A 26614-nucleotide genomic window follows, 5' to 3' on the forward strand; every position below is an offset into this window, starting at 1 on the left:
TCTCATCTGAATCTCCCTTTTAGTTTACAGCTACTGACGAGTGTCCATCCTGTATCAGCCAGGCTGGGACACCTGAGGGGCGCTGAGTTCTAACGCTGGGATACAGGGAAGGTGTTCTGCTGGCTGCAAGGGGCTCGAACTGGATGCCCCTTCATGCCCTTTCCAACCCGAGCCATGCAGCGGTTCTTTGATCTCCAGTGCCAAATTTGGCCAGTCCTAAAGGAGGAGCCGCGGCTGTCCTGACCCCAGGGCAGGATTGCTTCACCCCGTCTCGGGATTCATTACTCGTGGGGCTGTGCCGCTCGGCAGGGCTGAGCTGGCAGCTCTCCCTCCCCTGCGCAGGGGAAAGCCGCAGCCCCTGCAGGCCGCGCCGGGACGGAGCGGAGCAGGACGGCCGAGAGGAGGAGGAGGAGGAGGAGGCGGGGAAGGAGGGGAAGGAGGAGGAGGAGGAGGCGGGGGGATCCTTGAGGCGGAGCTGGGGCGGGCCGAAGGGGAGGCGGCTGGAAAACAGGCCGGCGCTGGTTCTCGCCCCGCAGTGCCAGCAGCCGCAGCCGCCGCGCCGGGAGCCGCTGAGCCGCGGGGAGGGCAGCGAGGCGCTGAGGCGAGCCGGGCGGGCGGCCAGACCCCGTCTTCTCCGGCCACCGCAGAGAGAGGTACGAGGCGAGGAGGGACGCGGCGGCTCCCAGCTCGCCGCCCGCCGGGGCTCCCCCCTCGGAGAGCGGGCACGGCCGTCTCGGCTGCCCGAGCCCTGCATCCCGCCCTCGGCGGGCACCTGCCGCGCCCGGCCCGCCACCTGCGGCTGGAGGGAAGCCGGTGCCCGCCTCGGCCCTGGGCAGCCCAGCGCTGCCCTCCGCGCAGCGTGCCCGGGAGGGTTTGCAGCCCGCGGTGCGGAGAGGGTGGCGGTGGCCGCGGGGCAGAGCAGGGAGCGTTTGCCCCGGGGGCTGCCCTGGAGTCCCCTGCCGCACAGCCGGCTTCACGAAACCGCCTCCGAAACGTGAGAGCCTCGGTCCAGGCGGTGGCTGCCCTGCCCGGCACAGGTGGAGAGCCAAAGGCTGGGGGTGGCGGTGGTCTTGTCCCCAGCCGTGTGCTCGGGAGAGAGGAGCAGGGCACCTGCTGAGGCGGGCAGGCCTGTTGGGGTGCTCTGGGGTGTTGTGTGCTCTCGGTGCGGTTGTGGCAGCCTAGGACCCACAGGTGATGCGCGGCCGTGCCCCTCTCCGTTTTCTCCGCCTCAGCCTTCCAGGTGATGACAGGAAGAATAAAGAGGTTAAGTGGGAGAGTCACCCTGATCTGATGTGCGAGGTGGGGTGGAAACGACGAGCTGCCAAGACTCGCAGTTCGTTCGCGTTTTGGTGTTACTTACTTACACGGAGCTGTTACCATAACCGGGGGCTTGGCGCTTCATCCCCGTCTCCTGCTTCCCCTCAAACCCGCTGGCTTCTGCCGAATCCTGCTGTCTTGTAGCTCGCTGCCGTGGATGAGGGAGCGGTGCTGGACCTGCAGGAGCGAAAGGCGTGAAGTCCGTTATCAGTCCCCAAACCTGACCTGGAAACAAAGCGTTCTAGCAATTCACACTTTCCAGCCCCAGAAACCCAGCTGCTCTGCTGGATCCCTTGCTCTCTTTCTCGGCCCTCCAAGCGCCTTGCGTGGCACATCGGCACGCCGTCTGAAACCCGGCGCTGGGGCCAGCTGTAATTGCCCTGATACATGAGATGTAAACACAAGCTTTAGGTAAAAGTGAAACCATATGTATCGGCTGACGCGCGGCCGCTCCGCCGTCCTGCACAAACAGAGCCCAGGCCAGCGCTCTGTCCTTACCTCACCCCTGTTGATCCACTTCTTCCCTCAGCCCCTACGACACAGTCCTGTTCCCAGGAGTCACCAGACAGGTTTAGTGGAGGAGGAGAAATCAGCCTCGGAGCGTTTCTGCTCGTTGTGCAAGAATGCTCCTGTGTTTTCAGGCTCTTACAAATGTTTTATTGACTTAGTGATAACATTTTGCTCTCGTAGGTCCTTTTCCCTTTCCAGATTGTTAGCCCAGCACTTACTAATCTTGTATGGCACTGCTGTGGAACAGATGTACAGTTGTTCAGCTAGTAGCAAGGTCTGTAGCTTCAGCTGGCTTTGCTTCTAAAAGACAGTGCTGCCTTCCCCTTGTACCCCTGCTGTAGAGAGGGACTGGGAAAATAGATTTGGATGACTGCTGAGCTGGCAAGAAACTGATGGTCCTGGCTCTGGCTTGGTGCCTTGATCTACATCATTGCATAGCTGCTCAAATGCTTACCTGGGCATCTTTGGGTGTAGAGGAGCATCAAGCTGGTATTTTGGCCATACAAACATATGGAAATAGGAGCACAGATCTGTGTCTTTCAGTGCTGAAAGTGCTGGCTGATGTTGGGCACCGTGGTCATCTGTTCTTCCTCATCCTTTGGGTGTGTGGAGCAGTGCTCTTGAGCTGTACTGCTTTGTGCTATGCATCCTTGAAGTGGTGGAGTGTGTGGCTGGAACACCACAAACACTCTATACACATCCTGGGAGTCCCTGTTCTCACTTCTGCTATTGCTGCAAGCTCTCCTGGGTAAGTCCTCCCTGGTTTTCACTTCAAGGGCTTTCTCTCTGTTACATCTTTCCCACCAGAGTGTGCCCAAGGTTACTTTGGTGGCTCTGAAACACAGTCTCTTCCTGGAGCTGGGGAATCTCAGTTGTGTGGTTAGAGAGACTGAGGTAGCATTTGGAAAGCTCTGTCAAATTGCTGCCTTCCTCACAAACAGGGGACTGAGTGGTTTGTGGGCTCCCTACAGGACCCTTTGGCCTAAGAGGTGCTCTTGTACTGGTCTCCCCCTTAGTCAAGTAGTGTGATTGGGTTCTGCACAGTGCTCTATCTGCCAGAGGTAGTGGACTCCTGCCCATCTCTCCCTCAGAAGCTGGGGTGATCCTGCATGTTGTGTATTCCTGCTCCTGCTGCAAAAAAATGCCCTCTCAACCCCAGTTGTAGTGCTTTTTGTTTTCTCATCCCCCAGACAACTCATCCCTCCTGACAAAATGTAAGGTTCTCCAACTGATTTCCAGCTGGCTCACATGAGGGGGTCTAAGGAGAATCATGACACTGACTTCTGAAGTATGTGGATTTACTTGGTGTAATTGGGTTACATAAGAAACAAAAATAAACCATTTTCTCCTTGCCTTTGAGAAAGATTAAAAGACAGCCTGTTGTATTTCACAAACCTAACTGCTGTCTCTTTCTCTCAGTCACTGTAATTAACAGACCAGAAAACGGAAAAATGTAGAAATAGCCTTTCCCAGTGGCCACCAGCACTGGGCTTCTCCAGAAGTTAATGAAGTCAAGTCTATGGCAATGAGATAACTGATTTATTTTAGCTGCTTTGTGGAGCTGAAGTGTTGTGACAGAATGGTAAACAGTAAATGAAAGAGGTATAAAGATTGCCTCTTGGAAAGGGAGTGAAGAATGGATTGGAACTCTTCCCTCTGGAGCGAGCATCTAAACATCTCTGCCTTAAGGATCTGTGCTTCTCTGCTTGGGTGCAAAAATGAATCTGTAGCACAGCAGTCAATAGAATAAAGAGAATTAACCAGGTTGGAAAAGACCTTGGAGGTCATCAAGTCCAACCTATCACCCATCACCATCTAATCAACTAAACCATGGCACCAAGTGCCTCATCCAGTCTCCTCCTAAACACCTCCAGTGATGGTGACTCCACCACCTCCCTGGGCACCACATTCCAATGGCCAATCTCTCTTTCTGTCAAGAGTGATGTGGGTGAAGGACAGTAGCCCCCCATGGAACATGTCTAGAGGAGGGCCACAAGGATGATCAGAGGGCTGGAGCACCTCTCCTGTGAGGACAGACTGAAGGAGTTGGGGCTGTTCAGTCTGCAGAAGAGAAGGCTCCCAGGTGACCTCATTGTGGCCTTCCAGTATCTGAAGGGGGCTACAGGAAGGCTGGGGAAGGACTGCTCAGGATGTCAGGTAGTGATAGGACTAGGGGGAATGGAGTGAAGCTGGAGGTGAGGAGGAAGTTCTTCCCCATGAGAGTGGTGAAACCCTGGAATGGGTTGTCCAGGGAGGTGGTTGGGGCCCCATCCCTGGAGGTGTTTAAGCCCAGGCTGGATGAGGCTGTGGCCAGGCTGATCTAGTGTGGGGTGTCCCTGCCCATGGCAGAGGGGTTGGAACTAGATGATCCTTGTGGTCCCTTCCAACCCTGACTGATACAATGATACTATGGCTGGGCAGCAAGGTGCTCTCTCCTGGCTGGTAGGTTCAAGTCCTCTTGCACACCAACTGTCCTAGCAGGCCTGTGGCGAGGGGATGGAAGCACAACCACAGTACTACAAACACAAGTGACTCCTTGTGCTGTGGACACCTGATGGGAAGTGAGTGGTTTAACAGATGGCACCACAAAATGCTGTGGTGTTTCCAGACCATGTTATCATCAGGGTTGTGCTCCAGGATCATTTTCAGCCACTTTGATGATGTGTCCCATTTTCATCAGCTCTCCTTGAGGCTTTGATGTGTCCAGGAATTCCATGCTCTGTATGGAGGGCACCTGGCTGTATGCAGAGTGAACACCCTTGGGTTTGGAGTGGTCACCATGGAAATTGGGTACAAATCTTTGCTTTTTTTATGTTTAAATCTAAGGGTTCTGTGGTTTCTTTTTATTAGAGGAGAAGATTCCAGGAGCAGTGTGGGTGGGAATATGAACTGCTGGGAAAAGACAACTTTGTGGTGACTCCAGTTAGCACCACTTGCATTGTGGCACCTGCAAAGCTCCTTGATGTGGTGCAGCCTTTCCCTCTGCTCTGCAGAGTGGCTTGGTAAGAACAGGAGTCTGAGGTCCTGCTTTTGTCTCTGGCTGTGAGAGGATTTTGGGGGACCTGTGGAGTTCAGCTTTTCCTTGTACCTTCTTGGAGTCCACAGCAACCTGTAACAAGCAGCTTGATGCATACAACAGTCTTTCCTTAAGCAGGATGTCATCAGTCAGTGTTGTAACAGGTGGTGTTGCTCTTCAGCTGTGCAGGGTGTGCGCTCTTCAGGGAGATCCTGGCACTGCCCTTTCCCTTCACCTCCCCAGAGCATGTCCATCACATCACCAAAATATACAGCACATTCTTTATTCAGAAGGCATTGAGTATCAGAGCCAGCACCTCTGAGGGCCACTGAGGTGGGGATTGGGCTGCAGGAACTGTGCTGGTGGTAGGGATTCAGCCAGCAGCTTTGTGCTGGCCACCTCAGCTGTTGCACAGGGTGTTTATAGTGGCCTGCTGGGAGGCTGAACCTGATAGCACCACGACTGGAGATTAGGGAGCAATTCTTCACAGTGAGAGTGGTGAGACACAGGAATGGGTTGCCCAGGGAGGTTGTGGATGCCCCCTCTCTCTGGTGGTGTTTAGGGCCACGTTGGACAGGGCCTTGAGCAACCTGATCTAGTGGAAGGTGTCCCTGCCCATGGCAGGGGGCTTGGAAAATGGATGATCTTTAAGGTCTCTTCTAAGCCAAACCATTCTATCAATCTATGACACAGACCTTTGCTTTGGGAGACACACTGTGTGTTTTCCTGACCTTTTCCAAGTCCACCACTAGACCATGTCTCTCAGCTCCACATCTTCACAGCTTTCAAACCCCTCCAGGGATGGGGACTCCTCTACTGCCCTGGGCAGCCTGGGCTAGGCCTTGTCAACCCTTTTTTTTAGGGAAGTAATTCTTCCTCATGTCCAGCTTAAAACACCCTTGGCACAACTTGATGCCATTTGTCCTATTGCTTGTTCCTTGGGAGAAGAAGTTGACCCTGACCTCGCTCTGATCTCCTTCAGGGAGTTGTAGAGGGCAATGAGGTCTCCCCTCAGCCTCCTTTTCTCCACACTAAATAACCCCAGTTCCCTCAGCTGCTCCTCACCAGCCCTGTTCTCCAGACCCTTTATCAGCTTTGCTGCCCTTCTCTGGGCCTGCTCCAGCACCTCAATGTCCTTCGTGGAGTGAGGGACTCAAAACTGAACCCAGTATTTGAAGTGTGGTCTCACCAGCGCTGAGAGCAGGGGGAGGATGGCTGCCCTGGTCCTGCTGGCCACACTGTTGCTGATGCCTTGGTTGTGCATTTCATCATCAGCAGCAAAGTAATGCAAGGAGGGTCAACATTCCTGTTCCCACTGGAGTTTGAGCCCTGAGCTATTTCAGGGTAGTTTTCTGCTCCCAGGCCATCCTTTAAGTTTTGGTAAAACAAGACAGCAATTGTTAGTGCTCTCAAGTCACTCCAAAAGATGGCTACTGGAACTTGCTGGCTCTGAGGGGAACAGATATTGCAGCCACAGAGTGGGGTTTTACACAGGGCTTTTGTTGTCACATGCCTTCCTCAGAACCCTGTCCTCCTCCCAGACCACATTCATCTCACTGCTCAGAGCAGGAGGACAGAGGGGAAAAGCTGGGGGGCCATGGAGCAGCTGAGTTACAGGATGGAGGTCACAATGAGCAAGGCAGAGAGCTGCCCTGCTGTCAATGCAGATGATTTCAGCTGGTGGGGAATCTTTGGGTTTGGTCCCTTGAATTTTCATAGTATCATTCAGGGTTGGAAGGGACCACAAGGATCAGCTAGTTCCAACCCCCCTGCCATGGGCAGGGACACCCCACACTAGATCAACCTGGCCACAGCCTCATCCAGCCTGGCCTTAAACACCTCCAGGGATGGGGCCTCGACCACCTCCCTGGACAACCCATTCCAGGGCTTCACCACTCTCATGGTGAAGAACTTTCTCCTCACATCTAGCCTGAATCTCCCCACCTCCAGCTTCACTCCATTCCCCCTAGTCCTATCACTACCTGAGTCCAGCAGGCTTTTAAAGGGCTGAAAAGTCTTTAGGATGGCTTGGAAATGTCATCCTTTTTTGTTTTCCTTTCTATTTATTTAGGTATTGTTTGTTTTGTTTTTTACCTACCAAGTTCAAAGGCAGGAACTACCTTTTAAGTGGTAAGACAATATTTGTTTTCCTGTCTGACAAAGCAGCGAACCAAGTGGCCCAAGATAACTTCTGAAGGGAGGGTTGGGGAGGGGATGGGATTATTTCTTCATTTCTTCAGTGTTCATTGCTCTGCACAGTGCCAGATTGCTCTGAAGTGTGTCCTCTAGGTTGAGCCCAGTGGCATTTAACAGCGTAGGCTGCTGGCATGCTTGGAATGACTGAAATATTGGACAGGATATGATGCTGTTTGCACACTTGGAGGAGGGGGGGGTGTGGAAAATAAATCATAAAGCCCATGGGTTTGCATCATTGCTGTTCTCAGGTACCTGCTAAAGCTGCCTGGTAGCAAGTGCATCCAGGGAATACCTGGTGTGAAGGCCTGGCCTGGCCCTAACTTGGGACAGCAGCATTTTTCTCTTTCAAAGAGTTCTGCTCAGTTTGATTCAAGCAGGCAGGGAGGGGTTTTCTTTTCTTTTTTCCCCCTCAGGTGTAAGTCTCCAACATGCTAACCCCCTGTTTCTGCTGACACCGTGTCTGAACCAGAACTGAAACTCATGACTCATGGGCGTGCGCAGAACCACAGAATCGTTTGGATCGGAAGTGACCTTTAAGGTCATCCAGCCCAACCACTCTCTAACCCTACCAAGGCTGCTGCTAAAGCACAGCCCTCTGCCTCCTTCAAATCATAGCATCAACAAGGTTGGAAAAGACCTCAAAGATCATCAAGTCCAACCTGGGACTCCAGGGATCCAACCACTTCCCCTGGCAGCCTGCTGCAGGCTGTGATAACCCTTTCAGTCAAGGAATTTCTTCTGATATTCAACCTAAGCCTCCCTTGGTGCAGCTTGAGGTCATTTCCTCTTCTCCTGTAAGTTGTTACCAGGGAGAAGAGACCACCCCCCACCTGGGACCCAAACCTCCATTCAGGGAGTTGGAGAGAGCCTTAGAGTGTCCTCTCAACCTCCTTTTCTCCAGGCTGAACACGCCCAGGACCCTCAGCTGCTGCTCACCAGACTTGTTCTCCAGACCCTTCACCAGCTTCCTCCCTTGGACCCACTCCAGCACTTCAATGTCCTCCTTGGGATGGGGACCCCAAAACAAGGTGTGGCCTCACCAGTGCTGAGTACAGAGGGAAAATCGCTTCCCCACTCCTGCTGGTCACAGTATTGCTGATCCAGGCCAGGATGCTGCTGGCCTTCTTGGCTACCTGAGCACACTGCTGGCTCCTGTTCAGCCAGTATGTTCCAGGATGTAGGTGTAACCTCCTGCTTTGATCTCCAACCTTCTTCTAACAGGAGTTTCTGTTTTGGGATCAGTCAGAGTTGTGATCCCAGTGGGCTCTGCCAGGAAGTTGTGCATCCTTAGCGTGCTTGGGAAGCCTTTGGTTGAACAACTCAAAATCCCAGACCCTTCTGGAAAGCCTGGGGAGCTGGCAGGAGCCTCCTTTTGCAAGGCACTGACTTGAGCAGTAAAACCACATGTAGGTATTTTCACTCTGTCCTCCTATCTCCCACTGCTTGTTTCCTCTCTTGCACAACTGCTCTCCACCCCCCATGGGGGCAGAGTCTTATGGGTGCCTTACACAAACTGAAAGTGCTGCTTCTAGTGAAAGGCTTGGTCCCATTCTTGTCTGTGCTCTGGTGTGGCTGTGGGTGAGGGAGCTCCATCTGGGAGCCCAGGCAGCAGGCAGCAGATCCTTACTTAATTTTTATAGGGCTCTTTTTCAGCTGGATCCAGTCCCTGGGCTGTCCCATGACTGCTGCTCCCAGCACTACACAGATAGTCCTTAAGGACAGTGCAGACCTCAGGCTGATGTTTCCTGGGATTGCAAAACTGTCCTCAGATGTGCTGGGCTGTGCTCACACACCAGTGCATGTTTACCTCAGACCCTTTCTGGTGTCTTGCTCACTGTGTGCTTCCTTGGCCAGACATGGCTGAGAGCTTGGAGGTCAGCCTTGGGTGTAGAAGAACGAGCTGGGAGGAGCTGGAGAGGGCATGCAGGGAAGCAAAAGCTGCTAAGGCCTGCCTGCTGCTGAAGTTGATAGGTGAGGCTGTGGCCCTGTGATAAAGATAAGTGCTTGAGGGCCTGCAGTTTGTGTCCTGTCTGCTCTCAGGGTTCCCTCTGTGTTGAGTAATGCTCACAGGAGCACTGTGCTGCCAGGAACAGAATAGACTGAGTTCAGTGTCCTCTTTGGGGTCATGGGGAGCTCACACCATTACTTAGAGTCATAGAATGGGCTGGGTTGCAAGGGACCTTGAAGATCATCCAGTTCCAACCCCTCCACAGGGGCAGGGACACCTCCCACCAGCCCAGGTTGCTCAAGGCCTCATTCAACCTGGCCTTGAACACCCCCAGGGAGGGGACATCCCCAGCCTCCCTGGGCAACCTGTTCCAGTGCCTCACCACCCTCACTGGAAAGAATGTCCTCCTAATCTTCAGTCTAAATCTCCCCTCTCCCAGCTCAAAGCCATTGCCACTCATCCTGTTGCTACAAGCCCTTGTAAAAAGTCCCTCCCTGGCTTTTCTGTAGCCCCCTTCAGGTACTGGAAGCCTGCTCTAAGGTGTCCCTGGAGCCACCTTTTCTCTAGGCTGAACAGCCCCAGCTCTCTCAGCCTGTCCCCCCCAGAGGAGGTGCTCCAGCCCTCTGATCATCTTCATGGCCTCCTCTGGACCCATTCCAACAGTTCCATGTCCTCCTTGTGCTGGGGGCACCAGAACTTCATGAAACCCCCCTCTCCAGCTGGGGTTTCAGGAGGGCAGAGCAGAGGGGAAGAATCACCTCCCTTGGTCCTGCTGGTTTCACATGGTGCCTCTCTTTGGGTTTTGGAAAGAAAACTTGACAAAGGACTGAATGTGAGCCCTGGCTCTCTAGCTCAGCACTGGTCATTACCCTTTTGTGTCCTCTGATCCCCTTGGGGTGGGGTCCAGGACTGTGTGGTGGGCTCACTGTATGGGAAGGCAACCATAGTTTTCAGGACACAAAGTCAGCTTTGCTCTTAATAGCTGCTATGGACAAGAGAGAAGGAAGCTCTGAAGGCTAAAGATCACAGTATCACAGTATAACTAAGGTTGGAAGAGACCTCAAGGATCATCGAGTCCAACCTATAACCTATCACCACAGACCCCATGACTAGACCATGGCACCAAGTGCCACATCCAATCCCCTCTTGAACACCTCCAGGGATGGGGACTCCACCACCTCCCTGGGCAGCACATTCCAATGACGAACGACTTGCTCGGTGAAGAACTTCCTCCTCACCTCGAGTCTAAACCTCCCCTGGCACAGCTTGAGACTGTGTCCCCTTGTTCTGGTGCTGGTTGCCTGGGAGAAGAGGCCAACCCCCACCTGGCTACAACCTCCCTTCAGGTAGTTGTAGAGGGCAATGAGGTCTCCCCTGAGCCTCCTCTTCTCCAGGCTAAACAACCCCAGCTCCCTCAGCCTCTCCTCACAGGGCTTGTGTTCAAGGCCTCTCCCCAGCCTTGTTGCCCTTCTCTGGACACCTTCAAGTGTTTCGATGTCCTTCTTAAACTGAGGAGCCCAGAACTGGACACAGGATCCAAGGTGTGGCCTAACCAAAGCAGAGTACAGGGGCACAATGACCTCCCTGCTCCTGCTGGCCACACTATTCCTAATGCAGGCCAGGATGCCATTGGCCCTCTTGGCCACCTGGGCACACTGCTGGCTCATATTCAGGCAGCTGTCAATCAGCACCCCCAGGTCTCTCTCTTTTTTGGGAGCTCTCAGCCACTCTGACCCCAGCCTGTAGCTCTGCATGGGATTGCCGTAGCCAAAGTGCAGCACTCGGCACTTGGACTTGTTGAATGCCATCCCATTGGACTCTGCCCATCTGTCCAGTCGGTCGAGGTCCCTCTGCAGAGCCTTTCCACCCTCTAACTGACTAACATCTGCCCCTAACTTGGTGTCATCTGCAAACTTGCTGATGACTGACTCGACCCCCTCATCCAGATCATCAGTGAAGATGTTGAAGAGGACGGGGCCCAGCACTGATCCCTGCAGGACGCTACTGGTGACTGGCTGCCAGCTGGCTGTGGGGTCTTGGGGTTGACCAGAAGTTCAGCACTGCCCAGGCATTTCTGCATGAAGAGTTGATGCAGCTGGGATTTCACATGCCAGGCTCCTAGGTGAGCAGAGGGAGAGGCAGTGCTAGAGGGCAGATGGGAGCCTCCAGTGCTGAACAGATGACCTACAAGCTTCTGGTTTGTTCTTAGCAGCACAGACATTTTGCTCAGGGCTTCCCCAAAACATGAAAGAGATTCAGTCCTGGAGAGCTTACATATGGAAATATTGCAGGGACTAAGAGAAGGAAAGCCTCAAGGGGAAGAAGAGAGAGCTCTGACTGAAGGGTGAGATGTGAAGGAGGCTAAGTGGGTGAAAAGGTGGCCTCCTGTTAGCAGACATCCCTGTGCTGTGGGAAGAGAGAGCCTGTCCCTTTGGGAGGGCTGTGCTGGGAGCTGGGGAGCTCCTGTTCACATGTCTGAGCTGTAAGACCAGTGGTGTGCTCTCCAGATTGCTCCTCTGGGAATGAAGGGAGAAGCTACCCTGTGGGAATGCCAAGCTGCTGCACACAGGAGCTCCCAGCCTTTCTCTGAGGGGTTATGGATCTGTTAGGGAAGCTGCTGTTCTCTGGAGCTGCTGCTAGGTTCTGTTGTCTTATTTCTGTCCTAAGCAAAAAGCCAGCAGGGACTTTAGTAAGTTGTCTAACCTGACCTCCTGCCCCAAGACTGGCTCAGATCTATCTACACTTCCCCAGCAGATGTTTATCCAACACAGTTGTTAAGAGCCTCCAGTGACTGCTGTTCTCCATCCTCCCTGGGTGATCCTTTAAAGTCCTTTACTCCTCTTGTCATTACCAGGATTTTCCTGGTTTCTGACTTGCCTTTCTTCTGCTGCAGTTGAGAATTGCTGGCCTCCTGTTGCTGTCCGGAGTGAGCTGTTCAGTCCCCTGCAGCAGCAGGCTTTGGGAGTGTTTGGGCCATGGCTGTTTTTAGCTTCAGAGCCCAAAACTTGCTCCATCTGGCACCTGCCTCCACTGAGCCAACACACACACACACACGTTTATTACTCTCCTGTGTGGACTGTGGGGGATGAGGGATGGAATTTTTTTCTGACAGCAGCCTGGGTAAAGTGTTTAGTCATGGAAGGTTTCACTGTGGCTCTGCCTCTTTACCCACTATATAAACAGCCCCCACACTCTTGTTGCTCAAGAGGAATGTGTTAGAGATCTTCCCTGCCTGCCTGTGTTGTAAGGTGAAGGTCCTTACCAGCTGCTCTCACTGAGGTGTTCCCTGTGATGAGCTCAATTGAAGCCTGCCCAATTGGGCTTTCCTGATGTGACCTCACATCTGTTCTTCAGGAGGGACCTACTGTTCTCCCTTCCAGCCACAGCAACCCCATGCAGTGCTGCAGGCTGGGGTCAGAGTGGCTGGAGAGCAGCCAGGCAGAAAGGGTCCTGGGGGTACTGGTTGATAGTAGGCTGAACATGAGCCAGCAGTGTGCCCAGGTGGCCAGGAATAGTGTGGCCAGCAGGGGCAGGGAAGTCATAGTGCCCTGTGCTCAGCACTGGTTAGGCCGCACCTTGAGTCCTGTGTCCAGTTCTGGGCTCCTCAGTTTAAGAAGGACATTGAGACACTTGAATGTGTCCAGAGAAGGGCAGCAAGGCTGGGGAGAGGCCTTGAGCACAGCCCTGTGAGGAGAGGCTGAGGGAGCTGGGGTTGCTTAGTCTGGAGAAGAGGAGGCTCAGGGGAGACCTTCTTGCTGTCTCCAACTACCTGAAGGGCGGTTGTAGCCAGGAGGGGGTTGGTCTCTTCTCCCAGGCACCCAGCACCAGAACAAGAGGACACAGTCTCAAGCTGTGCCAGGGGAAGTTTAGGCTGGATGTTAAGAAGTTGTTCTTCCCAGCAAGAGAGATTGGCCATTGGAATGTGCTGCCCAGGGAGGTGGTGGAGTCACCATCACTGGAGGTGTTTAGGAAGAGCCTGGATGGGGTGCTTGGTGCCATGGTTTAGTTGATTAGATGGTGTTGGGTGATAGGTTGGACTTGATGATCTCGAAGGTCTTTTCCAACCTGGTTAATTCTATTCTAGTCTAGTCTATTCTAGTCTAATGTAGTCTATGTGTGGTCTCTTATTTTTGTACCTACCATCTGGGTGTTTTGGTGAAGGGTACAGTTGTTCATGACTTTCTAAAGCTGCTCAGATGTGGCTGAGATTATGCTGAGAGGAGAGGCAGCCCTCAGACATAGAACATGACAAAAAGTACAGGAACGTGGCTAGATTGGGTGTTAGGAAGAAGTTATTCCCCAGGAGGGTGGTGAGAGACTGGCACAGGTTGCCCAGGGAGGTGGTGGAAGCCTCATGCCTGGAAGTTTTTGCAGCCAGGCTGGATGTGGCTGTGAGCAACCTGCTGTGGTGTGAGGTGTCCCTGCCCATGGCAGAGGGCTGGAACTGGATGATCCTTGAGGTCCCTTCCAACCCTAACAATTTTGTGGTTCTAGAGCACTAGAAACATGACTTGCTGAGGCCAGTTGTGTGAGATTCAACAAGGCCAAGTGCTTTGACCTGCACTTGGGTCACAGCAACCTCCTGAGGGCTCCAGGCTTGGGGCAGAGTGGCTGAAAAGTGCCCAGTGGAAAAGGATCTGGGAATGTTGTTATACAGCTGGCTGAAGATGAGCCAGCATGTGCCCAGGTGGCCAAGAAGACCCACACATCCTGGCTTGGATCAGCAGTAGTGTGGCCAGCAGGAGGAAGGAAGTGATTTTCCCCTGTACTTGGCATTGGTGAGGCCACACCTAGAGTGCTATACTCTCACTCCAAGAAGGACCTTGAGGTGCTGGAGCAGAGCAGGGCAGCAAAGCTGGGGAAGGGTCTGGAGAACAGGGCTGGTGAGGAGCAACTGAGGGAACTGTGTTTATTTAGCCTGAAGACTAAACAACTGGAGTCTGGAGAAGGTTTAACCTTCTTGCTCTACAGATCTCTGAAAGGAGGTTAGAGCGCGGTGGGGTTTGGTCTCTTCTCCCTAGTAACAAGTGATAGGACAAGAGAAAATGACTTCGAGTTGCACCAGGGGGGGTTCAGGTTGGACATTAGAAGAAGCTTCTTGACTGAAAGGCTTCTCAAGCTTTGGACTGGCAGAGGCTCCCGAAGGGAGGTGTTTGAATCCCCGTTCCTGGAGCTGGCACAAAGAGGCAGAGATGTGGTGCTGAGGGACATGGTTTAGCAGCAGGCTTTGTGAAGTTAGAGAAGAGTTGGACTCCATCTTTAAAGCTCTTTTCCAACCCCAAACGATTCAGTGATATTCTGTAAGCTGGGTAAGGTGCCAGGGAGCAGGAGAGGAGCAGTGAACCCTCAGCTCCCAGGCAGCTGTTGTTGATCTCTGCAGTTTAAGGCCACTGTACCAAATGGCTGCTGTGTGACAGCTATCTGAGAGCTGCTTGTCTGCCTGGGTGAAGAGAATTTGGGTCTTGCCTCTTCCAGGTGGCATGTCCTCACAGTATCACCAAGGTTGGAAGAGACCTCAGAGATCATCAAGTCCAACCTGTCACCCAGCACCTCATGACTAGACCATGGCCCCGACTGCCAGGTCCAATCCCCTCTTGAACACCTCCAGTGATGGTGACTCCACCACCTCCCTGGGCAGCACATTCACTGCACAAAGCACTGCAGTTTGCATTCACTGCCCATCCTGCACACCCTAGTTGTATCTGCTTTGGCAGTGTTAGGGGATGCTCAGAGGATGCTCACTCAGAGGAAGGTGGCACTGGCATGTGAACTCTGTGGGCTTCCCTTTGTGGAGTGCTTCACTTTTATTTGTGACAGATGAAAAGTGGAGAAGGCACAGTGTCTGTGTGTGGTGCTGCAGGTCAAGGGAGGTTCTCCTTCCCCCCTACTCAGCCCTAATTAGACTGCATCGGGAGTTCTGGGGTCCCCAGTTCAAGAGGGACAGGGAACTACTGGAGAGAGTTTAACAAAAGCTACCAGGATGATGAAGGGACTGGAGCATCTGTCTGATGAGGAAAGGCTGAAAGCCCTGGGGCTCTTTAGTCTGCAGCAGAGAAGGCTGAGAGGGGACCTTATCAGTGTCTATAAATAGCTGAAGAGTGGCTGTCAGGAGGATGGAGCCAGGCTCTTCTCAGTGATAGCCAGTGATAGGACAAGGGGCAATGGGTGTAAACTCTATCACAGGAAATTCCAGCTTAACAGGAGAAAAAACTTTTATTCTGAGGTTGCTGGAGCCCTGGACCAGGCTGTCCAGAGAGGTTTTGGAGTTGGAGCCCTGGACCAGGCTGTCCAGAGAGGTTTTGGAGTTGGAGCCCTGGAACAGGCTGTCCAGAGAGGTTCTGGAGTTGGAGCCCTGGAACAGGCTGTCCAGAGAGGTTTTGGAGTTGGAGCCCTGGAACAGGCTGTCCAGAGAGGTTCTGGAGTTGGAGCCCTGGACCAGGCTGTCCAGAGAGGTTTTGGAGTTGGAGCCCTGGAACAGGCTGTCCAGAGAGGTTCTGGAGTTGGAGCCCTGGAACAGGCTGTCCAGAGAGGTTCTGGAGTCTCCTTCTCTGGGGAGATTCTAGCCCACCTGGAGGTGTTGCTGTGCCCCCTGTCCTTCCTAGGTGGCCCTGCTTTGCAAGGAGGTTGGCCTTGATGATCTCTGGAGGTCCTTTCCAACCTGATGGGATGGAATGGAATGGGATGGGATGGAATGGAATGGAATAGAATAGAATTAACCAGGTTGGAAGAGACTTCTGAGATCATTGAGTCCAACCTATCACCCAACACCATCTAATCAACTAAACCATGGCACCAAGTGCCTCATCCAGTCTCTTCCTAAACACCTCCAGTGATGGTGACTCCACCACCTCCCTGGGCAGCACATTTCAATGGCCAATCTCTCTTTCTGGGAAGAACTTCTTAACATCCAGCCTAAACCTTCCCTGGAACAGCTTGAGACTGTGTGCTGGGTGCCTGGGTGCCCCCACCTGGCTACAACCTCCCTTCAGGTATTCAGTGTCTCCATGAACACCCCTCATGCTTTTCAAAGGGAGAGAGCAGGAGCTGTGTCCCACAGGTATGTCTCCACACAGAGCCTTTGTCCTGAGACAGCTGGAGATGGAGCTAAGATCCCAATGAAGGCTGGCCTGGACAGGTCTGAAACACCCCTTGGCGTCAAGTGGTGTTTATTGTGGTGAGAAGAGGAGCAGGTAAGGAGGGAGGAGCAGCCTTGCTGTTGTTTGTTTGATCTATCTGCTTCAAATTCCTTCCTCACAGCTGCCCTGCAGAGCTTTTGGGTGCTAACTTGTATAATGTGAGCCTGCTGTTGCTCTTGTGCTGTCTCCAGCAGCACTGACAGTTCTTTGTGTTTCCTGCCTTGCTCTTTTTCGCCCCTGACTGCAGACACAGGGATCTGTAGTCATGTGGAAGGTATTTTATTGACAGCTTTTGAGTCTAAAGGGCTTGTTAGCACTGAGCAGGTGGAGTGCTGTAGGCTACTGAGCAAAATCCCTTGTTTAGGGTTTCTGCAGCATGATGTCACAGAACTGAGAGTGATTTAGGTTGCATAGGACATCTGGAGCTCTCTTGCCTGACCTCCTGCTCCCAGCAGGGCAAGAAGCAAAGGCAGGTTTCTTGTGAAGGTTTCTGATCAAGCTTCAGCCCTTTTCCAGTCCAGTGGGGCAAGGTGGTGCCATGCTTAGTGCTGTCACAATGAGGAATGTTTTCCTCTTGGCTGATCAGAATTTCCCTTGCTGCAAGCTGTGCCCCTTGTTTCTTGTCCTTCTGTTCCCAGAGAGGAGTCTGACTTCCTCTCCCCTGTAACCTGACAGGTAGTGGGAGGTCGGAATAGGATCCCCCACTGTCTGCCATTTCATCTCCAAATTAAGCAAACCCTATTCCCTCATTCTCTGCTCTTCCAGTGAGCAGACACCTTAGTGGTGCTCCACTGAGCACTCTGAGTTTGTCAGTATCTTTTCAGGGCAGGGCAGTACAGTGTTCCAGATGTATCCTCCTTAGTGCCAAGAGCAGGAGAGCCATTTCCCTGAGCTCTTGGCTCTTCTCCTTCCCAACACAGCCCACTATGTGGCTGGATTTTGTTGCTGGTGGGGCATGCTGCTGCTTCCTGCTCATCCATCCTATCATCCAGGGCATGAATTGAGATACTGGACAGTGTCCAGATCAGCACTGGCTGTTTGTTGAGAAGCACCATTCATGGAGGGCTGCCAGTTAGGATGCCAGTCTGTCCCTGCTACCTTTCCAGCTCCAACCAAACTTAAGCCACCTTGTGTCCCACCCTTCCAGTCTGTGTCTCCCCAGCTGTGGGGGCAGGTTAAGCGTCTCTAAAATGGTCCCTCTTGAAAAGATCTGCTCATCAGGGAGTTGCTTCAAAACAGTGGCAATGCTTTGCTTCAGGCTGACCTGTGTGGGGCTTTTCTAGGAGGCAACTGTGCTGGAAGAAGAGGGATGTCCAGTACAAGCACAAGGGACTCTGAAAAGGAGCTTTTGGTTCCATGGACTCTGCTTCTTTCCACCCATGCTGATGGCCATTAGCTTGTTTTTAAACAGGGATTGCAGCCAGTGTTAGAAGAGCTAAAAGCTAAAGACTATTTTTTCCTGCTGGATGGAGGAAGGAGGCTTCCCTCAGGCTGTAGCCTGCCTGCTTGCCTGGGCTAGTCTGTTCTAAGGAACATGTCTGGCTTAAACTGAGCCATTTTAATCCCTTACCTGGGGCTTCTTAGTTTCATTTTTCTCCTCAAGATTCTCTCCAGCCTGCTTCTGGAAAAGGCAAATTAAGCTGCACAGAAGGAAACAGCCAAGGGCAAAGCTTTGCAAGGCTTTCCAAGACATAGCTAAGTGCTTTCCATGGATCATCACTGCAGGCCCAGGTCTGCTTTTATGCAGCTGTGGGACATGGTTGAACCTCACAACTGTCCCTTGACCCTCAAAGAGGTTGGGACAGGTGATCTTCATTTAGAATAAACCTTTATTTAGAATAAACCAAACCAGGTTGGAAGAGACCTTCAAGATCATCGTGTCCAACCCATCAACCAATCCAACCCACCTAAACAACTAACCCATGGCACCAAGCACCCCATCAAGTCTCCTCCTGAACACCTCCAATGACGGCGACTCCACCACCTCCTTGGGCAGCCCATTCCAATGGGCAATCACTCTCTCTGTATAGAACTTCTTCCTAACATCTAACCTAAACCTCCCCTGGCACAGCCTGAGACTGTGTCCTCTTGTTCTGGTGCTGGTTGCCTGGGAGAAGAGACCAACCTCTGCCTGTCTACAACCTCCCTTCAGGTAGTTGTAGAGAGTGATAAGGTCACCCCTGAGTTTCCTCTTCTCCAGGCTAAGCAGCCCCAGCTCCCTCAGTCTTTCCTCACAGGGCTGTGTTCCAAACCCCTCACCAACTTTGTTGCCCTTCTCTGGACTCGTGCCAGCAAGTCAACCTCCTTCCTAAACTGAGGGGCCCAGAACTGGACACAGGACTCGAGGTGTGGCCTAACCAGTGCAGTGTACAGGGGCAGAATGACCTCCCTGCTCCTGCTGGCCACACTGTTCTTGATGCAGGCCAGGATGCCATTGGCCCTCCTGGCCACCTGGGCACACTGCAGGCTCATGTTCAGCCTGCCATCGACCAGCACCCCCAGGTCCCTCTCTGCCTGGCTGCTCTCAACCACTCTGACCCCAGCCTGTAGCACTGCCTGGGGTTGTTGTGGCCAGTGTGCAGAATCTGGCACTTGGATGTTTTCAATCTCCTGCCCTTGGACTCTGCCCATCTGTCCAGCCTGGCAAGGTCTCTCTGCAAAGCCTCTCTACCCTCCAGCAGATGATCCTTGGGGTCTGATTCTCTGGAAATAGCCAGAGCCTTCTCTGGAGACTTGCTGTGGAGTAAGTTCCTCCCCACTCTGGCATTTGTACCTGTAACTTCTCTTTCTTAAGTATTTCTTCTTGTTGATGTTGGACCAGTGTGTCAAGATGGTTTGGAAATCCAAGCCTCTAAACTGTAGTGCTTGCAAACCCTCCCAGCTGAATCATCTGTGGGGTTTATGGCCATACATTCCAGTCTATCATCCAAACTGGTAATGAGAAGATTGCACAGACCTTGTGCCTGGCTGGACCCACTTCCCAATGCCCCCCTCCCCCCCCCACACTCCCCAGATGAGATGGCAAACCCTTGATAATTATGCTCTGAGAGTGATGTTGTCAAGCAGCCACTTGATGGTGATTACATCAAGTTTGTGTTTTCTTACCTGGGCCTAATGGGAATGTCAGGCAGAAGTGTCAGAGCTAACAAAGACTGCATTGCTTGATGGGGTGCTTGGTGCCATGGTTTAGTTGATTAGATGGTGTTGGATGATAGGTTGGACTCAATGATCTCAAAGGTCTCTCCCAATCTCCCCTTCTCTCCTCTCCTCTCTCCCCTTCTCTCCTCTCCTCTCTCCCCTTCTCTCCTCTCCTCTCTCCCCTTCTCTCCTCTCCTCTCTCCCCTTCTCTCCTCTCCTCTCTCCCCTTCTCTCCTCTCCTCTCCTCTCTCCCCTTCTCTCCTCTCCTCTCCTCTCTCCCCTTCTCTCCTCTCCTCTCCTCTCTCCCCTTCTCTCCTCTCCTCTCCTCTCTCCCCTTCTCTCCTCTCCTCTCCTCTCTCCCCTTCTCTCCTCTCCTCTCCTCTCTCCCCTTCTCTCCTCTCCTCTCCTCTCTCCCCTTCTCTCCTCTCCTCTCCTCTCTCCCCTTCTCTCCTCTCCTCTCCTCTCTCCCCTTCTCTCCTCTCCTCTCCTCTCTCCCCTTCTCTCCTCTCCTCTCCTCTCTCCCCTTCTCTCCTCTCCTCTCCTCTCTCCCCTTCTCTCCTCTCCTCTCTCCCCTTCTCTCCTCTCCTCTCTCCCCTTCTCTCCTCTCCTCTCTCCCCTTCTCTCCTCTCCTCTCTCCCCCACAGGCTGCCATTTTTCTCCTGCTGGTGCCCCTGGTCACATTGCAAGTTAACAGTATTTATTAAAGTGGCTTTGAGTTCACAGTATCACTAAGGTTGGAAGAGACTTCACAAGCCATGCCAGGTGGTGTGTCCAGTTCTGGGCTCCCCAGCTCAAGAGAGACAGGGAACTGCTGGAGAGAGTCCAACAGAAGCCGTGAAGGTGCTGAGGGGCCTGGAGCATCTCCATGAGGAGGGAAGGCTGAGAGACTTAGGGCTGTTTAGCTTAGAGAAAAGCAGGCTGAAGGGAGAGCTGATCAATACTGATCAATAGCTAAAGGGTGGAGGTCACAAGGATGGGGCTAGGCTCTTCTCAGTGGTGGCCAGTGAAAGGACAAGGAGCAGGGGGTACAAACATGAGATGATCCACTTGAACATGCAGAAAAACCTCTTTGCTATGAGGGTGCCAGACTCCTGGAGCAGGCTGCCCAGAGAGCTTGTGGAGTCTCCTTCTCTGGAGAGTTTCCAACCTCACCCTGGACACTGTGATCCTGGGCAAGCTGCTGTGGGTGCCCCTGCTGCAGCAGGGTGTTTGGACTGGGTGGGCTCAAGAGGTCCCTTCCAAGCCTCACCGTTCTGGGATTCTACTCCATGATTTGTCAGGAGTTTGGTAACAGAAGGGTTGTGCTGTGACAGCACCAGGAGATCAGGAGGGAAACAACCAGGGATGTGTTCATGGGTCCCAAACAAAATTAATCAATTACCCCAACCCAGCCTTCAGAGCACCCTTTGAATGAATCCCAACCCTTGTCTGCAAGGGCTGGAAAGTGACAACCGTGTGTGCCGGGCAGCAGCTGTGGGGCGGCAGTCAGCCCTGCCTACGTGCTGCTACTCAGATCTGGTTAGCTGGCTAATTGGATAACAGGCAGGACACTTCACAACTACATGAGTATATTAAGCTTAATCTGCTTGGCAGCAGGGAGGGGAGGGAGGGAGGGAGGATGTGCTGGGTGACAAATGGCCATGAGAAGATGCACAGCGGAGCGGTGGTGTAAGCATGGTCCTGTGTCGCTGTTGCTTCATCTCCAGGAACTTGCTGAGGCAGAGGCCTTCTGTGTCTGCAGCATTTACAGAGTAGAATAGAACTAACCAGGTTGGAAAAGACCTTTGAGATCATTGAGTACAATCTATCACCCAACACCATCTGATCAACTAAACCATGGCACCAAGTGCCTCATCCAGTCTCCTCTTAAACACCTCCAGTGATGGTGACTCCACCACCTCCCTGGGCAGCACATTCCAATGGCCAATCTCTCTTTCTATGAAGAACTCCTTCCTAACATCCAGCCTAAACCTCCCCTGGTGCAGCTTGAGACTGTGTCCTCTTGTTCTGGTGCTGCTTTCCTGGGAGAAAAGACCAACCCCCACCTGGCTGCAACCTCCCTTCAGGGAGTTGTAGAGAGCAAGAAGGTCTCCCCTGAGCCTCCTCTTCTCCAGGCTAAACAACCCCAGCTCCCTCAGCCTCTCCTCACAGGGCTGTGCTCCAGACCCCTCCCCAGCTTTGTTGCCCTTCTCTGGACACCTTCCAGCAACTCAACATCTTTCCTAAACTGAGTGGCCCAGAACTGGACACAGGACTCAAGGTGTGGCCTAACCAGTGCTGAGTACAGGGCACAATGACCTCCCTGCTCCTGCTGGCCACACTGTTCCTGATGCAGGCCAGGATGGCATTGGACTTCTTGGCCACCTGGGCACACTGCTGGCTCCTGTTCAGCTGCTGTCAACCAGTACCCCCAGGTTCCTGCAGATACTTTCTCCTGAGGACAGAACAGGTGGAGTCAAGTCATGACCTGTGCATGTATCCACATGTCTTTCCAGGCATAAGCTGCTGGGAAAATAGCAGCACACATCTTCCACAGAGCCCGACTTGGTTTTCTCCATGCCTTTGAAAAGAGCCAGTTCCACTCCCCAAGTTTTTTATGGGGTAAATGCAGCAACTGCATCTTCCCAGGACACATAGGGAAAAGAATTTCAATCATCAGAGAAACTTCTCTCTTGCACATCCAGAGCTGCTCACACCAACCTCAGTGCAAGCATTCTGATCCAGTTCACTGCACCTCCTCACATACTGCAAACTAGCTTTAGCCCTGGAACCTGCTGCAGAATCCAGGTGTTCCTTATTGATTCTAGGATCCTCTGCACAGGATGTCTCTGCTGCTTCTGTCCCCCTGGATTTTCAGTCAGGGATGAAGTTATCCCATATGTTTTATTAAATGCCTCCTCTGGAAGGGATTTAAGCACTCTAGGGTCTGGAGAACAGATCTTGTGAGGAGCAGGTGAGGAAACAGGGCTTGTTTAGCCTGGAGAAAAGGAGGCAAAGGGGAGACCTCCTGGGTCTCTAGAACTACATGAAAGGAGGTCCAAAAGAGGTGAGGGTCAGTCTCTTTTCCCCAGAAAAGATGCAATAGTCAAGAGGAAATGGCCCCAAGTTGTGCAAGCAGAGGTTTAGGTTGGACATGAGGAACAATTTCTTCCCTGGAAGGGTTGTCAAGGGCAGTGGTGGAGTCCCCACCCCTGGTGGAGTTTCAAAACTGTGTAGATGTGGTGCTGAGGGATGTGGTTTAGTGGTGACCTGGCAGTGCTGGGTTCATGGTTGGACTTGATGATCTTAAAGGTTTCTTCCAACCAAAAAGACTCTATGATCCTACTGGAAAAACAGGGCTTTTAAAAGTGGAATTGGCTGGCTGATGTGGGCAGCTCTCTGCTCTGAGACCCAAATATTAACAGATGGGCAGAGTCCAAGGACAGGAGATTGAACACATCCAAGTGCCAGGTTCTGCACATTGGCCACAGCAACCCCATGCAGTGCTACAGGCTGGGGTCAGAGTGGCTGAGAGCAGCCAGGCATAGAGGGACCTGGGGGTGCTGGGTGGTAGTAGGCTGAACATGAGGCAGCAGTATGCCCAGGCAGCCAAGAGGGCCAATGGCATCCTGGCCTGGATCAGGACCAGTGTGGCCAGCAGGAGCAGGGAAGTCATTGTGCCCTTTGTGATCATTGAGTCCAACCTATCATCCAACACCATCTAATCAACTAAACCATGGCACCAAGTGCCCCATCCAGTCTCCCCCTAAACACCTCCAGGGATGGTGACTCCACCACCTCCCTGGGCAGCACATTCCAATGGCCAGTCTCTCTTTCTGTGAAGAACTTATTCCTAACATCCAGCCTAAACCTCCCCTGGCACAGCTTGAGACTGTGTCCCCTGAGGCTCCTCTTCTCCAGGCTAAGCAACCCCAGCTCCCTCAGCCTCTCCTCACAGGGCTGTGCTCCAGACCCCTCCCCAGCTTGGTTGTCCTTCTCTGGATACCTTCCAGCATCTCAGCATCCTTCCTAAACTGAGGAGCCCAGAACTGGACACAGGACTCAAGGTGTGGCCTAACCAGTGTACAGGGCAGAATGACCTCCCTGCTCCTGCTGGCCACAGTATTCCTGAGCATCTCATGTCCCAGCTGTACCTTGTGGCTCATTTCAGCAGCAGCTTTGGAGGGTTCTTGCATCCTTTCTGCCTTGAGACTTGTGTATTTTGTGACTAGCAAGGGTTAAAGGCCTGGCACTTGTCCACAGGAGGAAATTGTTCCACTGTAAAGTGGGGGTGAAGTTGAAGCATTCTGCCTTTCCCATGGAAAATCTTATTCAATAACAAAAGCCCTAAGTCAGTTTTACTCTTGGCTGAAAGGTGGAGTTTGCAGGGTGGCTGTTTGGCTCTGTTCCAGTGCAGACAAACTTCCCCAGCCACCCACTTACTTTGGGTGAACTTGAGAATGGCTGTTGAGTGCAGGAGAGGTGTTACTGTTATCCACACCTGATCCAGTGCCTGGATTAAAAGTATGGGAAGGGAAAATTTGCGCTTATTTTTTCCAAAGGATAATTCATATCTTGGCATCTAAGTCGCTGGGAGAGGCTCTGGAGGCTCCAAAGTTGGCTTATCTGTTCCCTCCTGGTGCTGAGCTGGGTCAGATCTCAACTGGAGGCATCAAGAAGGAATGAATGGCTGTGGTCTGTTACAGATCATAGAATCAATAAGGTTGGAAATAGACCTCAAAGATCATCAAGTCCAACCTGTCACCCAACACCTCATGACTACTAAACCATGGCACCAAGTGCCACATCCAATCCCCTCTTGAACACCCCCAGGGATGGTGATTCCACCACCTCCCTGGGCAGCACATTCCAATTGCTGACAATTCCCTCTGGGAAGAACTTTCTCCTCACCTCCAGCCTAAACCTCCCCTGGCACAGCTTGAGACTGTGTCCTCTTGTTCTGGTGCTGCTTGCCTGGGAGAAGAGACCAACCCCCACCTGGCTACAACCTCCCTTCAGGTAGTTGTAGAGAGCAAGAAGGTCTCCCCTGAGCCTCCTCTTCTCCAGGCTAAGCAACCCCAGCTCCCTCAGCCTCTCCTCACAGGGCTGTGCTCAAGGCCTCTCCCCAGCTTTGTTGCCCTTCTCTGGACACGTTCCCCAAAATGTTAAATGAGGTTCAGGTGTCATGTCTTCTGTTTTCTGTAACAATACACACCAACAGCATCCTTCTCTCCCACCCCAGCCTGCTGTGCCTTGAATAAACTCCTCTCCTCAGTCCATCATCGACTTTGAGTCAGGCTAGACTTGGACCTGTGCTTCCTGAAGGGTGGAGAATCATAGTATTAGTCAGGGTTGGAAGGGACCACAAGGATCATCTAGTTCCAACCCCCCTGCCATGGGCAGGGACACACCACACTACATCAGCCTGGCCAGAGCCTCATCCAGCCTGGCCAGAGCCTCATCCAGCCTGGCCTTAAACACCTCCAGGGACAGCACCCCAACCACCTCCCTGGACAACCCATTCCAGGGTTTCACCACTCTCATGGGGAAGAACTTCCTCCTCACCTCCAGCCTGAATCTCCCCACCTCCAGCTTCATTCCATTCCCCCTAGTCCTATCACTACCTGAGATCCTGAGCAGTCCCTCCCCAGCCTTCCTGTAGCCCCCTTTAGATACTGGAAGGCCACAATGAGGTCACCTGGGATCTTTCTCTTCTGCAGACTGAACAGCCCCAACTCCTTCAGTCTGTCCTCACAGGAGAGGTGCTCCAGCCCTCTAATCATCCTCCTGGCCCTTCCCTGGACAAGCTCCTGCACCTCCAGATTCCTCTTGTAATAGGGGCTCCAGAACTGGAGGCAGTACTCCAGGTGGGGTCTCAGCAGAGCTGAGCAGAGGGGGAGAATCACCTCCCTTGCCCTGCTGGCCACACTTCTCCTGGTGCAGCCCAGGATCTGATTGGCTTTGTGGGCTGCAAGTGCACACTGAGAGCTCCTGTTGAGCTTCTTCTCCACCAGCACCCCCAAGTCTCTCTCCTCAGGGCTGCTTTCCAGCCAGTCAGTGCCCAGCCTGGATTTGTGCCTGGGATTGCTGATATAGCAATTCAGAACTGTCAGTATTAACTTGGCAGTGGCCTTTTTTTCTCTTCAGCTTCAACTGGAGAAATCCCAGGGCATAAGTTGTTTTCCTCTTCTTGCATGGGCAATATCTAGACATGCCCAGCACCTTCAGGATTGGTTTTCAAACCCAAGATAACCATTGTGGTGGTTCTGACTGGCTGCTGCCTGCTGCAGATCAAACCCTCACCCCATAACTTGTGAGTCAAAAGCTGAACATCTGCTTGGTTGGTCATTAGTGTCCTCACAAATTGATTGAAACCCCAGACCAGATCACAGAATGGATTAGGTTGGAAGGCACCTCAGAGGTGATCTGCTTCACCCGCCCCTCATGGGCAGGGATGCCTTTCAACTATACTTGGTTGTTCAAGGCCTCATCCATCCTGTCCCTGAACACCTCCAGATAGGGGGCATCCACAACCTCTCTGGACAGCCTGTTCCAGTCTTATCACCCTTGTAGTGGAGAATTTATTCCTAATTTCCAGTTCAAATCTACTCTCCCTCAGTTTAAATCCATTCCCTCTTGTCCTGTCTCCAGACACCCTTATGAAAAGTCCCTTTCCAGCCTTCATGTAGGTTCCCATCAGGTACTGGAGGGGAGCCCCAGAACCTTCTTCAGGCTAAACCACCCCTGCTCCCTCAGCCTGTCCTCACAGCAGAGGTGCTCCAGCCCTTGGATTATCTTTGTGGACCTCCTCTGGACTCCCTCCAGCAGCTCTGGGTCCTTATGCTGAGGACACCAGAAGTGGAGGCAGGATTGCAGGTGGGGTCTGAGCAGAGTAGAGCAGAGTCAAGGGGCAGAATCCTCTCTCTTGCCCTGCTGCCCACACTCCTCTGGCTGCAGCCCAGCACACAGCTGCCTGCTGGGCTGCATGAGGGCACTGCTGGCTCATGGGGAGCTTCAACCAACACCCCCAAGGCTTTGTCTTCAGGGCTGATCTCAACCCATTCTGCACCCAGCCAGGATTTGTGCTGTGTGCTGGCCCAATCCAGATGCAGGACTGTGCATCTTGCACTGTGACTTGTTGAACCAAGCCTGTCAGGATGCTTCTGGATGTCATCCCTGCTCTCAAGTGAGTCCACACCACACAGTTTGGTGTCACCAGCAAGCTTGCAGTGCTGTGTGTTTGCAAGAAGACAAACAAGATAGGGAGGGTTCATCCTGTGCTTGTGGCTGAACACAGAGGAGCTGTCCTTGTAGCAGGATCCTTGGTGCCAAGAGTGAACTTGCCAATCTAGGTCTTCCTTAGGATTTTGAAGC

General features: G+C 52.8%; 1 protein-coding gene across 1 annotated transcript in view; it reads left to right on the forward strand.

Moving 5' to 3' along the window:
• The first annotated feature begins 479 nt into the window (after positions 1-479).
• Positions 480-26614, forward strand: part of SMOX (spermine oxidase) — a 92646-nt gene continuing 66511 nt past the window's right edge. Inside the window, exon 1 of the mRNA XM_068149687.1 lies at positions 480-653. The gene's annotated coding sequence lies outside the window, so the exon portion shown is untranslated. The remainder of the gene's footprint in view (positions 654-26614) is intronic.

The sequence above is a fragment of the Melanerpes formicivorus genome, unplaced genomic scaffold (assembly GCF_026170545.1).
Source record: "Melanerpes formicivorus ecotype bairdi unplaced genomic scaffold, bMelFor1.0.p_v2 SCAF_18, whole genome shotgun sequence".
NCBI lineage: Eukaryota > Metazoa > Chordata > Aves > Piciformes > Picidae > Melanerpes > Melanerpes formicivorus.